This window comes from Lithobates pipiens, unplaced genomic scaffold (assembly GCF_037356315.1).
Source record: "Lithobates pipiens isolate NorthernLeopardFrog02 unplaced genomic scaffold, aLitPip1_a1.2 Scaffold_22, whole genome shotgun sequence".
NCBI classification, from domain to species: domain Eukaryota; kingdom Metazoa; phylum Chordata; class Amphibia; order Anura; family Ranidae; genus Lithobates; species Lithobates pipiens.
The window spans coordinates 287,440,731-287,453,583 of NW_027507784.1; the positions used below are offsets into that span (position 1 = coordinate 287,440,731).

At 43.8% G+C, this 12,853-nt stretch overlaps 1 protein-coding gene across 1 annotated transcript in view; it reads right to left on the reverse strand.

Moving 5' to 3' along the window:
• Nucleotides 1-12,853, reverse strand: part of MAD1L1 (mitotic arrest deficient 1 like 1) — a 1,159,769-nt gene that overhangs the window by 1,087,906 nt on the left and 59,010 nt on the right. The window lies entirely within an intron of this gene.

Sequence of the window (12,853 nt, forward strand, 5' to 3'; positions counted from 1 at the left end):
AACACATGATTTGGACCTTGGTTGTAAGAAAATTTTACTGGTTGGACCTCTGTGAATTTTAATTCACTACCCCTGCTATACAAGGTCATATTACACTGCCTGCAAACACAATCTGTAAATGGAGCAGAGAATCCTGTGACCGATCAGACTGTGCCCAATTCACAGATCACGTTCAGTCAGCGTAATTTGTAAAATAGCTTGTGACCCTGACTGATGTTTTTTAGTGTAGCTAAGCCTGGAAACCCAAAGCTGTCAACTCCCCACAGTGCTGAAACTCCAGCAGCAGGAAGAGGACAGGGTAGCCCCGCAGGGACAATTTCTACAGAATTCAGCAGCCTGCACATTGTGGGACATTATAGGTAAATAATGTAACTAAAGCAGTAGAGCAAAAAATGTTTAGCTAAACTTTAGCTTTAATGTTAAAACTATGAAATATCTAATATCGAGTTCTAGGCCATCAAAAGTAAAAGATACAGAAGAGAAATTAAAGGTCAAAATAATCCAAGGACCAGCTTAATGATATAAAAAATAATTTGAAAAGGCTAAGGAATAGCAGGAGTAATATTAGCCTTGATGGGACAGTTAAAACCACAACTATTTCTAGCTAGCCCTAGCGAATTCTTCCTGCTACCTCAAGACCAGGGGCGTACGTCAATCATGCCATTCACGGCTCTCTAATGCCCCAAAGCATGCAAATCCACATCTTATATATTAGCATTTACAGGATAAATTTTATTGGAAACAGTGTGAAATCTGCCCAAGGCAAATTATTAAAGCGTGGCTATAAATTATTTCCTTGGGCGCAATTAACATTTTTTCTCCCTTCCATTCTCTAATAAATACATATTCGCTCTCAGAAAGGCTGTTCAATGTTACGTGGCTTAATCAAAATCTCACTGCTCCAACTGAACAGCCTAATTTTAAATGAAGATGTTATTAGACTGGAGCAAAAAATAAAAAATAAAGGAAAAAAAAAAATAAAAACTTGTCACTCATTTCCATTTGTCTCCTGCTGCTAAATTACTTCATTAAACATGAACAGCTTGAGGTAAGTAAAAGCTTAAACGTGTCCTCTTTCTTTTTTTTTTCCTTTTCAACCAGAAAGTCACTTAGGTGGAATATTGAGGCAAGGACATGCAATAGTCAGCCAAGGCGACGTTCCAGCACCATCATCTGAAGGAATGTTATGAAGACCCAGCTCTTGCATTGTGTGGGAAGACGGGGGGGCGGGTGACAGATGCTGGTGATTATGAGGGAGATCGTAAACACATATGGAAGCATTATAATTGGATTTCATTATGAGAAAAATACAAGCAAAAGTAATTTACTGTTAAATCACCAGCTCCTCATACTCCAATTTAGGAAAAGAGACGTATTCCAGGAAATAAGTAGTTTTATAGCCATTCACAGGTTCCTGAAAATACTACCAATTTTTCTGTCTAGCGGTTACTTAAAGAAGAACACTAAACATAAAAGGTAAAACTAGAATTACATTTAGAAAGAAAAACATCTTTTAGGGAAAGAAAAAACGATCATAAAAATAAGGGAGAAAGGAATGGTATGAAGTATAAACTTACAGCAACCAACATTCCCCTTGGTAAAATCCATTAAGGCTCCATTCACATTTGTGCAATTTGTCATGTGACTTTGCACACAAAGTCACATGACAACTCACAGCCCACCATGTATTTCAATGGAAGCTGTTCAAATCTAAGCGACTTTAAAAGGGTTTCTGCACTACTTTGATGAGACCATTATTCTACTTGATTGCCACAGACTGCAATGTTAAGTCTCAAAAGCCGCATGAAAGTCACATCTTAATTTTTATCAATGCTACAGTTGGGCAACAGCCAAAGTCGCATCGAAGGAAATAGACAAGGGTGTATAAACTGTGCCAAATGGTCTCTCTTCCCTATTGAGGGAATGTCAAGGGGGGGACACAAAAATTGGGACTTTATATTAAGCTCGTTGGTCTATGGTCCTTAGGGCAATTTTATATCATTATATTTCAGATCATGTGCCCGCTCCCTATGAGTGGCAACCATCCAGCCACAAAAAGCGCAGAGCAACTAGTTGCCACGCTCAAACTTTACTAATATACAGATATACAATCAGGCATATTGATTAGACATCCTAAGGCTTTAGGATCCATATACAACGTATTTATGGGGGTCTGCCCCTCTGCAGGTTCTGTGGTGGAGCTATCTTGAAGACTAGAAGTCATTAACTATTTTGTATTCAATTGTAACATCCCTATATGTGCATGAGTGTATATGTAATGTGTGTTAATTCAGTCGTGTATTATTGCTTACTATTTTTGTATTTACACAATATTGTACCCCTTAATATCAACTGTACTTATCAAATTGCACCATGAGATATCATCTAGTTACTATCATGCTGCATTACCTGTTTTTACCCATGTTACCAAGTTTATCAATTAATAGTATCAATATATTTTTAATTCTTTACAATCATTGTACTCTTTTGCAGCCACAAGCTTCATTTAAAGTGACAATTTTTTTCCCTCCTCCCTCTCTTTGCCACTACATAAGGATGGAGGCATCTGGCCTTTTAAGGCCATTGCCTCATATAAAGTCCCAGCACAAAAAAATATACCGTATTTTCCGGCGTATAAGACGACCTTTTACACGTAAAAAAATTGGCCAAAAAGCAGGGGTCGTCTTATACGCCGGGTCAGCTCCTCGGATGCCGGCTGGGTGTTCGGTAATACTGTATGTAGCTTCGGCTACATACAGTATATACCGCTGAGCCAATCCCAGTGAGCGTTGTATTCAAATGAATACAAAGCCTGCTCGGATTGGAGTAACGACTTCTGCCAATCTGAGCAGGCTACTCTGTAGCCTGCTCTGATTGGCTTGGAGAGTCAGAGCGGCGCGGGCTGATGATGTTACAGCCTCTGCCAATCCAAGCAGGCTTTGTATTCATTAATAGAATACATCGCTCGCAGTGATTGGCTCCAGCAAATGCAGGAAGAAGGAAGAAATAGGAAGCCTCGGAAGCCGGGTCGTCTTATACGTTAAGTACAGATTTAAAAGCATTTTTGTCCTGTAAGATTAGGGGGTCGTCTTATATGCCGGGTCGCCTTATACACCGGCAAATACGGTATATATTTTTTTCTCCTATTGAGGACATCTCGGAAACGCCACGGGACTGCGCCGTCCCATTGTCCACCTACTTTCTGGGGATCTGAATCCAAAATCTCAAAATTTCTTGACCATAATTTGTCAATGGTGGTGAGGGCCTTTCGAGAGAAGGTGCAGCGGTGGAAGGCCTTACCGCCTACTTTAATGGGGCAAATCAACTAGAATGATTTTTCTCCCCACGTTTTTATATATCTTGTCTAATGCCCCAGTGTGCGTGTGTGCCAAAACAGGTCTGTAAATAGGACAGTAATTTAACCATTTTATTTAGTAACAGGGGCTTTGATTGGCATTCAGAGAGCTTTAAAAAAAAAGCATATCCAAAGTCATGTTTCGAAGCAAGCTTAGCCCAGAATTCAGGAAGTCTGATCCCCAGTAATAGTGAGCCAAGCAGAGGCGCACATAAAAGGGCTTTCTGGTGAATGAAGGCAAAGGAAGCACGACCTTTTCGATGGCACACTTAGTTTAAAATGTTTACTAGCTAAATGGTTCACTTTAGTAGAAAGGTGTAGCCAGCTTTAACCCCTTCCGCCCTGCCATATAGCAGAATAAAGGCTAGAAAGTGGTTTTATTATCCTGACTGGACGTCAAACGACGTCCAGCAGGATAAGCTACAGGGGCACCCAGCGATCAGTGGTGTGCTGTGTCAGTGTAACACAAACGCCATCTCTGATCTTGGTAAAGAGCGCATGACATAGGCTCTTTACTATGTGATAAGCTGTGTCCAATCACAGCTCATCACATGGTAACCAGGAAGTGCCATTTATCAGCTTTTCCTCTATTCGCACTGACAGGCACGAGTAGAGGAGAGCCATTTGGCTGCTCTGCTGACAATGGGGTGGTCTGCTCTGATAATCAGTGCATTGATTATCAGTCCACACCCAATGAGGATGCTCACTGGAGATCACAGGGAGGTCAATCAGTGCCCATCAGTGATGCCTGCTGTTTAAAAAAAAAAAACGGAAAATTCCTATCAAAATACTTACCGTAATTTTCCTTTCCTGATGGACTCCATGGCAGCAACGTGTGGGTTAAGTCCCGCCTCCACTACCCTATAGGACACCACTCCCATAAATCTTTGCTCCCTGCCCATGGCCGTGTTCGGTAACTAGCCTACTCCAGCCATTTTGGGAGGGAACTCCTGCTGCCATGGAGTCCATCAGGAAAGGAAAATTACGGTAAGTATTTTGATAGGAATTTTCCGTTTTCCTGACAGACTCCATGGCAGCAACGTGTGGGAAATAACTCGCCAAACACACTCGGGTGGGCAAAAATGCTGAACAGAAATGTATGCAACACTGTCAACCGACAGCACCTTTAAACCAAAATCAATGGAAGATAAACTGGTAGGTTCGACACAATAGTGAGCCATAAATGTATGAATGGATGACCAAGAGGCAGCCTTGCAGATAAACTCAGGAGCCACATGACGTGAAGCTGCCCAAGAAGTAGAGAGACTTCTCGTGGAATGTGCCGTAACCGCCTCAGGAGGAGCCAAGCCCTTCTCTTTAAAAGCCCACTGGATCGCCTGAACCACCCACGTGGCGCTGGCTCTGACCAAAGCCCAAAGGCCTTTGTTTTTACAGTGAAAAAGAACAAAAAGATAATCTGATTGCCGGAAAGAAGCTGTTGCCTCCAAGTATCGTTTCAGAATAATTCCCATGTCGAGAGGATGAAGATCCTGACTCCCAGCCGAATTAAAGGTAGGAAGAGTAATATCCTGAATTTCGTGGAAGACTGAGGTAACCTTTGGATTCGACCCCAGTATTGGCACTAGGACCACTCTGTCAGGAAAAAATGTGAGGAAAGGATCCTTTGATCCTAAAGACTGAAACTCAGAGACTCTCTTTGCTGAAGATATGGCTACCAAAAAAGATGTCATTAGGGACAATTCTTTGATTGAAAGTGTTCTGTCCAGTTGTGAGAAGAAGACGAGAACCAGCGGTAAATCCACTTGGGGAATCTAGGTTTCCTCTGTGGTCTAAGTCTAATTGCTCCTTTAAAGAATTGCTGAACCAAGGGATGTTTAGCCCAGGATACTCCAGAGACTTGTACACGAAGAGCGCTGACAGATAGGGGAATGTCTAGTCTGGACTGCAAGAGACCAAAACATCCTGAACCGTCAGATTACCATTAGAGCAAGACTTGGAAGACAAGTGACTTGTGAATCTAGACCAAATCCTCTCATTCACCTGGTTGGTACTTTTCCTCCTTGCACCCATGAGAGTAGGAAAGGCCTCCTTGGGACAACCCAGAGCCTCTAATCTTCCCCTCTCAAAAACCAGACCCTCAGACATAGATGGGCTGGACAGGGATGGAGCTTCGAGCCCTGGGATAGAAGATCGGGTCTGAGAGGTAAGGGAATCGGATCTCTGACGCTGAGGAGCATTAGAAGCGGAAACCATGGCCTGTTGGGCCAAAAAGGTATTACAGCTATCACCTCTACTGCTTCTGATTTGAGTCTCCGGAGGAACTGTAGAATAATAGGAATCGGAGGAAAGGCGTAAGCTTTGTTGAACCGCCATCGATCCGTCAGTGCATCCACTCCGTAAGCCTGAGGATCCCGAAACCTGGAATAATACCTTGCCAGTTTCTTGTTGCAAGGAGAGGCAAATAGGTCAACCTCTGGGGAGAAACACAACGTTAGAATCCGCCTGAAAACTTCCTCGTGAAGAGACAATTCGTTGTTGTCCAGATTGACTCAAGACAGGAAGTCCGCTTGGACGTTCTGCGTTCCTGGAACATAAGTTGCTGTAATGCTGACCAGGTTCTTCTGAGCCCAAGACATGATTGGCTCTACCCCCTGAAGAAGGGACAGACTCCGAGTACCTCCTTGTCACCTTATATATGCCACTGCTGTTTTGTTGTCTAGTCTGAGAAGAACCGAAGTTCCTGAGATCAGATGACGAAAGGCTAGGAGCGCCCGGAAGGCTGTCTTTAATTCTAGAATATTCGACACCATCCCCCTGGAAGGGAAGTCCCAGGTGCCTTGTGCTACTTCCGTCAAACAGTGGGCGCCCCAGCCCCTGTTGCTGGCATCCAAAGTTATTGATATCCATGAGATGGGGAGAATGGAATGACAATTGAATAGATTCTCCTTCTGAAGCCACCAGGGCAGAGAGATTCTCATTGAAGATGTGATCCGGATAAGTTGAGCCTTGTCGCCTAACCATTGGTGAAGAAACCCTTTTTGGAATGGTCTCATCTTCCATTGGGCCCACTTCACCATTGGAATGGTGGCCACCATAGTGCCAATAATTCTCAGGCACTGAAGAGACGGGAGATGGGAGGCTGAGAGGGCCGGACGAATTCTGTCCCGAATTACCGGTACTTTCTCTTCGGGTAATGAGATGGTGCCCTTCACTGTGTTGAAGAGTGCGCCTAGGAATACAAGAGACTGAGAAGGAATTAACTGACTCTTTTCTAGATTCAGGATCCAACCGAATTCTTGAAGAGTGGAAATAACCTGATCCTTGTGCAATAACAGACGGTCTCTGTCCTGGACTAGCAGCAGAAGATCGTCCAAATAGTGGTGAAGACGAATCCCCTTGGATCTCAATAGAGCCACTACGGCCAACAACACCTTTGAAAGACTCGGGGGGATGTCGAAAGCCCGAACGGAAGACATACGAACTGAAGATGTGGTTTTCCTACTGAAAATCGCAGAAACTGCTGAAAATCTTCTGCCACAGGGACATGAAAGTAAGCGTCCTTTAGGTTTATTGAAAACATCCAGACGCCTGACTGTTGTATTGTTGACAAGGTTTCCATCTTGAACCTTTTCCTTTTTGATAAAATGATTCAGATGTGTAAGGTCTATGACTGGCCTCCAAGAACCGTTTTTCTTTTGGACCATAAAAAGAGGAGAATAAATTCCTCTCCCTCGTTGATCATCTGGCATGGGAACGGCAGCGCCTTGAGCCAGTAAAGATTTCACGTAGGCCACCAGGATCTGCCTTTTTTCTTCTGAGGTCGGAAGGGAGGTGGGAACATACTTTAGTCTTGGGGACCTGCTGAAGGTCCAAGAATGACCTGAAGAGACCGTTCTGACGGTTCAGAAGTCCTGGACTGAGGCTGCCCAGACATGCCGAAAAAGTAGAAGATGAGCCCCCACCTGGCCTATCTGAGCGGGCACAATCTCAAAAAGATTTGGTTGGTTCCCTCTCTCCTGTCGCACTGCTCTTGGCGGATTTCTTGAAAGGAGGACTGCCTTGACTTCGATGACCTGGAATATTTTCGACCCGGTCTATAGCTACGGGCCTCCCTGGCCTGCTCTTGATATTGCTTTTTAGGAAAAAATCTCCTCTGGCTTTCTAAACGTCTATCCTGAGGGAGAAACCCCGACTTCCCACCAGAGGCCCGGGTTATGGCATTATCCAACTTATTCCCAAAAAGGGAAGAACCCTCGAAAGGGATATGGCACCACACCTGTTTAGATGCTGGATCAGCCAGCCAGGGACGGAGCCCAAGAGCCCGTTTGGCGGTTACAGCTGAAAGCATAACCCGAGACACTAAGCGGATGATGTCAATCGAAGCCTCCCCCAGAAAAGCCGATACAAGCCGTAACTCCTGGATAGGAGAGTTTTTGCGACTTCATCCGAAATGTTTCTGAGGGTATCATCCACCCTGTCCGTCCAGACTTCCATGGCCTTGGACATTGCCGCTAAAGCCAATGCTGGCTTGCATGCCAAACCAGCAGTGAGGTAGACTCTCTTTAAATCGGAATCAATCCGCCTATCTAAGGCATCCTTAAATGAAACTGTATCTTCCAATGGAAGGGTTACATGTTTTACTAGTCTCATCACCGCTGCATCCACGAGAGGAGCTGAAACCAGATACTTGACCTCATCCTCCTTAAAGGGATATAACCTTAGGACTTTTGAGAGCATACTATTCTTTTTCTCAACTTTTAGTCCATTCATCCGTGATGACCTCACCAAGTTCAGACAGGAATGGAAAGTTAAGACGCTCCCTTTTAAGTTGCTTAAAATACTTCCTTTGTTTGGAAGGATTAGCCAAGTTCACAGCCTCTCCGATAGCCTCTCTGATAGCCTTCACCAAGGGGGAGAGTAAGGCAAAGTCAAACCCCACACAGGTACTATCTTCCTCAGAAGCTCTTGAGCATGCGACTCCCTGACTGGAGACTGAGGTGACTCTGACTGAGGCACAGGAGCCTGACTGGCACCGATCCCCTTGAGGGATTCTTCACCACATTTTCCACAAGGGACCTTAGATGCTGGTCCGTACCCCCTCTCACACTAGAGGCTTTGGAAAAGCAGAGGTCACACAGGGATTTCCCAGTAGGAACTTGCGATCTGCATCCCCAGCAAGTATTAATAACTGAACGGCTGGATGAGCCTTGGAGGAGCGAGATCGATCCTCGCTACGGCGCCCGGATCTTGAGGGTGAGCCGTGATGTTTAGACTTAGAATATGAATGCCGGTGGTAAGACTTAGAAGAATCGCTTCCTCTATGCGTTGAGCTGCGTTGCTGTTCTGAACTAGATGGGTTAAGACAGAGATAGAAGAGACACACAGATAAGGAAAGATAACAGACTGACTAATACCGGATCCCCCCCCCCCCCCCCAGACAGTACCTATTATGAGAGGGCTGGCCAAATACAGGCGGAGGTGAGTCCATATCTCTAGGGGTTTCCATAAATGCTGCAAAGACATACAAGTAAGGCTGAGAGCACCATACACACACACGCCCACCCCCCTCTTCCCAGAAGGCCACCTACCTCCACAGAAGAAATCCTGGACAAGGGGAAGTCATATAATAGCCTACAAGCAATCCCAAAGCTTGCAGGCTATTTCCTATATTTAAATAGGGCGCCTTAGTGACGCCATCATCGTATCCTGTGCGCCGCTACTGCGCATGCGCGAATAGCGTCATTTTGCCGCTATCGCGCATGCGCGAACCAAGCCTCGTTCCTGTGCCGCACTCGCGCATGCGCAGAACGAACGTATCTAACGGAAAACCAGGAAGTGAGCGGCGGCCGGAACGCAGGCTAATCCAGCCGCCATGCCTATACCCTTATACATGAAAACACAAAAAACGAACGGAAATGAAGGAAAAGCAAGGAACAAACACAAACTGCTGCCATGAAAAAGAGGAACAATCTTACCGCTCCCACACGATCGTCTCCAGGCCGAAGGTAAGAACAAAACATACCGGACTTCTCAGGGCAAAATAGGTCACCTGCTATTTAGCTGGGCTATCCGACCAAATGCGCAGCCTGCCTGCCAGTGGCTAGGTTCCTGGCTTCCTCCAGCGCTTATATCCAATGCCCACTCCATACCCCGCTAGTAGCTAGGGCTTAACGGAGTCATGCGACAATTCCATCCAGTCGCAATTCGGCCAAACCAACAATGGAACCGTGTGGGAGCAATCTTCAGGTAGAAAGACCATAGCGTCTGGTCCTACGGAGGAGGACAAAAAAAGAACACGGCCATGGGCAGGGAGCAAAGATTTATGGGAGTGGTGTCCTATAGGGTAGTGGAGGCGGGACTTAACCCACACGTTGCTGCCATGGAGTCTGTCAGGAAATGCTTTTTTTTATTTTATTTTTATTTTTTTAATTAGTAGCTCTAAAAAAAAAAAAGCCAAGTGATTATCAAATGCCACCAAAGCAAAGCTCTATTTGTGGTAAAAAAAAAAAAAAAAAGGATAAAAATGTTGTTTGGGTACAGCGTTGCATGACCGCGCAATTGTTATTCAAATCGCAACAGCACTGAAAGATGATAATTAGACTGGGCAGGAAGGGGGTAAAAGTGTCCTGTATTGAAGTGGTTAAGCTTGAAGCAGATAGAATGCTTGCGAAAAGCCTGCTTTGTATAAATGTTCCACAGACTGATCTGGGCCACTAGTATTAAGTCTTATGCACACTGGACATTCTAAAAACGCCAGTTAGTTTATCTGTTTTATTAGCTTTTTTTTTTTTTTTTAGCAAAACTATACGCCCAAATGCTTATGGCTCAAAAACTTTGATAAATGCTGCACAGCAGAGTTTTTCGGCTTTTTTCAGAGTTAGAGCCATTTTACAGCTGAAAAACTACTCTCAAAATCCACTAGTTATGAGGGTTTTTTTCCAGCCAGAAAACACCTCTGTCAAAAACTGCTGACAACAGCCCGTGTGTGCGTGGAAAAAACATCTGAAGCCAAAAAACAACTGCTGTAAAAACATCCAGTGTGCATGAGGCCTTAGGACACAAAATAAGGACCCATGTGTAGGGTCTCATACTGCTCTTAAAGCTCTAGACTGCCTCAGGAGAAAATCTCAGCTCCCACAAATTCTTATGCAATGCTATGCAGTTTGGGAGCCTCAACAAATTAGGCCAAAGAGTGTTTCCAACAGGATTCACTAATACTATGCAATTGCAACTCTGTGCTATATAGTTTGATATAGCAGAGCAGGACAAACCTATACTTAAATTGATTGAAATGACTGCCTCTAATCACTCTAGTCCCAATGTCATTTTCCTAGAAATTCTCATTATTTCTTCAAGCAGCAATCTTGTTTAAAACATGCATACATTGAAGGTCAAATCACATTTCAAGAACCATTCTTGTAGTAGGTCCAATTATATGTATAGGGTAACAAAGCCGTTTGTTGATAAGGGCGGACAATATTGAAAAAAAAAAAAAAAAACAAGCAGTCAAAGCTAAGACATAGTAATAATTTGCATGTTACTTGTTTCCTAAAACAGAGGACAATGAAAAAAAAAGGTGTCCCCTAAAACATGTCAGGTGCCTTTGCTGTCTGCTTCTAGCCTGGTATAAAAACAAAAAACAACACATGTAATGATATAATATGTTGGTTTCTACTTATATCTTATACAGACAGGATAGTTGACCAATAAAAAGCTGACCTACTTGAAGCACCAACATGGAACACTTGAGGATCAGGAGTTCTGGTCCACTTCATCCCGTGAACATTGCAGTTGGCGTTTAACCACTTGCCGTCTGCCATATAGCAATAGGACGTAGGCAAAGTGGTTGCGATATCCTGACCGAACGTCATATGACGTCAGAATATCAAGCCGCTGCGTGCCCCGGGGGCCACGAATCGCAGTGATTGTTATTGTGGTGTGTCAGTATGACACACCAAAACTAGGATCTAGGTAAAGAGTCTCTGACAGAGACTCTTTACCATGTGATCAGCCATGTCCAATCACGGCTGTTCACAGTGTAAACAGGAAGAGCCGTTGATCGCTTTTTCTCACTCATGAGTAGAGGAGAACCATCAGCTAAGCCCTCACCCCCCCCAGGATGCCCACACTGGACCACCAGGGGTGCCAATCAATGTCCTCAATGGATGCCAATCAGTGCCTACAATGGGCATCAGTGCTGCCCATCAGTGCCGCCCCATCAGTGAAGGAAAAAAATTACTTAATTACAAAAGTTTTGTAACAGGACAAAAAAAACTTTTCAAAATTTTCGGTCTTTTTTTATTTGTTTAGCAGAAAAAAAAAAATCCCAGAGGTGATCAAATACCACCAAAAGAAAGCTCTATTTGTGGGAACAAAATTATAAAAATTTTGTTTGGGTACAGTATAGCATGACTGCGCAATTGTCATTCAAAGTATATGTATATGTATATCTGTTAAGTTACTGTTTTCTCCAGGTCCATCTAAATTTTACCCAGTTCTGAACACTGATGGGTGCCCATCATGGTAAGCCATACTGTCTTGGAGCTGCCTCACCAGAGCTTGTTTTAAACCTTCCTCTATCTGACCACACGTGCAAATCAAAAAGATTCTAGCATCTCCAAGTACGTTAATCTAAATACTACATGAATGAGCAGCCTGTGACTCATCTACAAAAGGTTCCTCATGTAATAGTGAGGGGAAAAGTATTTGATTCCCTGCTGATTTTGTACATTTGCCCACTGAAAAAAAAAAAATGGTCAATAACAGGGTTCTCCAAACTGCAGCCCGCGAGCTGAATGCCCTTTGGTGTCAGCGGGAGGAATAGTTCTCCAAGGGTTGGATAAAGGCAAGCAAAGATGGGGGGCATTATTACTCCCACTGACACCAGAGATGGGGAACTAACTCTCTCACTGACCCCAATTATGGGGCACTATTCCCTCCACTGATACCAAAGGTGCAATTTTTTTTTTTATTCTCATTGACCACCAAGCCTATGGCATTATTTACTCCGACTGATTCCAGGGCATTTTCCACTCCCATTGGCCACAGTCAAGCCCCTCAAATGTTTGAAGGCCAGTAAACTGACCCTTTGTTTCAAAAGTTTGGCGATCACTGGTCTAGAATTTTAATGGTAGGTTTATTTATAAAAGTGAGACACAGAACAAAAAATTCAATCCAGAAACACACATTTCAAAAAAAGTTATAAATCAATTTACATTTTAATGAGTTAAATAAGCATTTGACCCCTTTGCAAAGCATGCCTTAGCACTTAGGAAGCACCGCATAATTTTTACAAAAATTGCACATATGACCTAACAGGAACTCATGTAGATGCAGGAACACTTTTTTTGCTCATAATGTTGTTTTCTTATATTTGTGGCCACACACACACACACACACACACACACACACACACACACACACACACACACACCACGTTTTTAAAAACCCCATGAGGACCCTTGGAGTCTCTAAATTTCCTCCCCACATAAAAGCTTGAATTTTTTGCTAAAAGTTTACATGGGCGGGCATGTATCT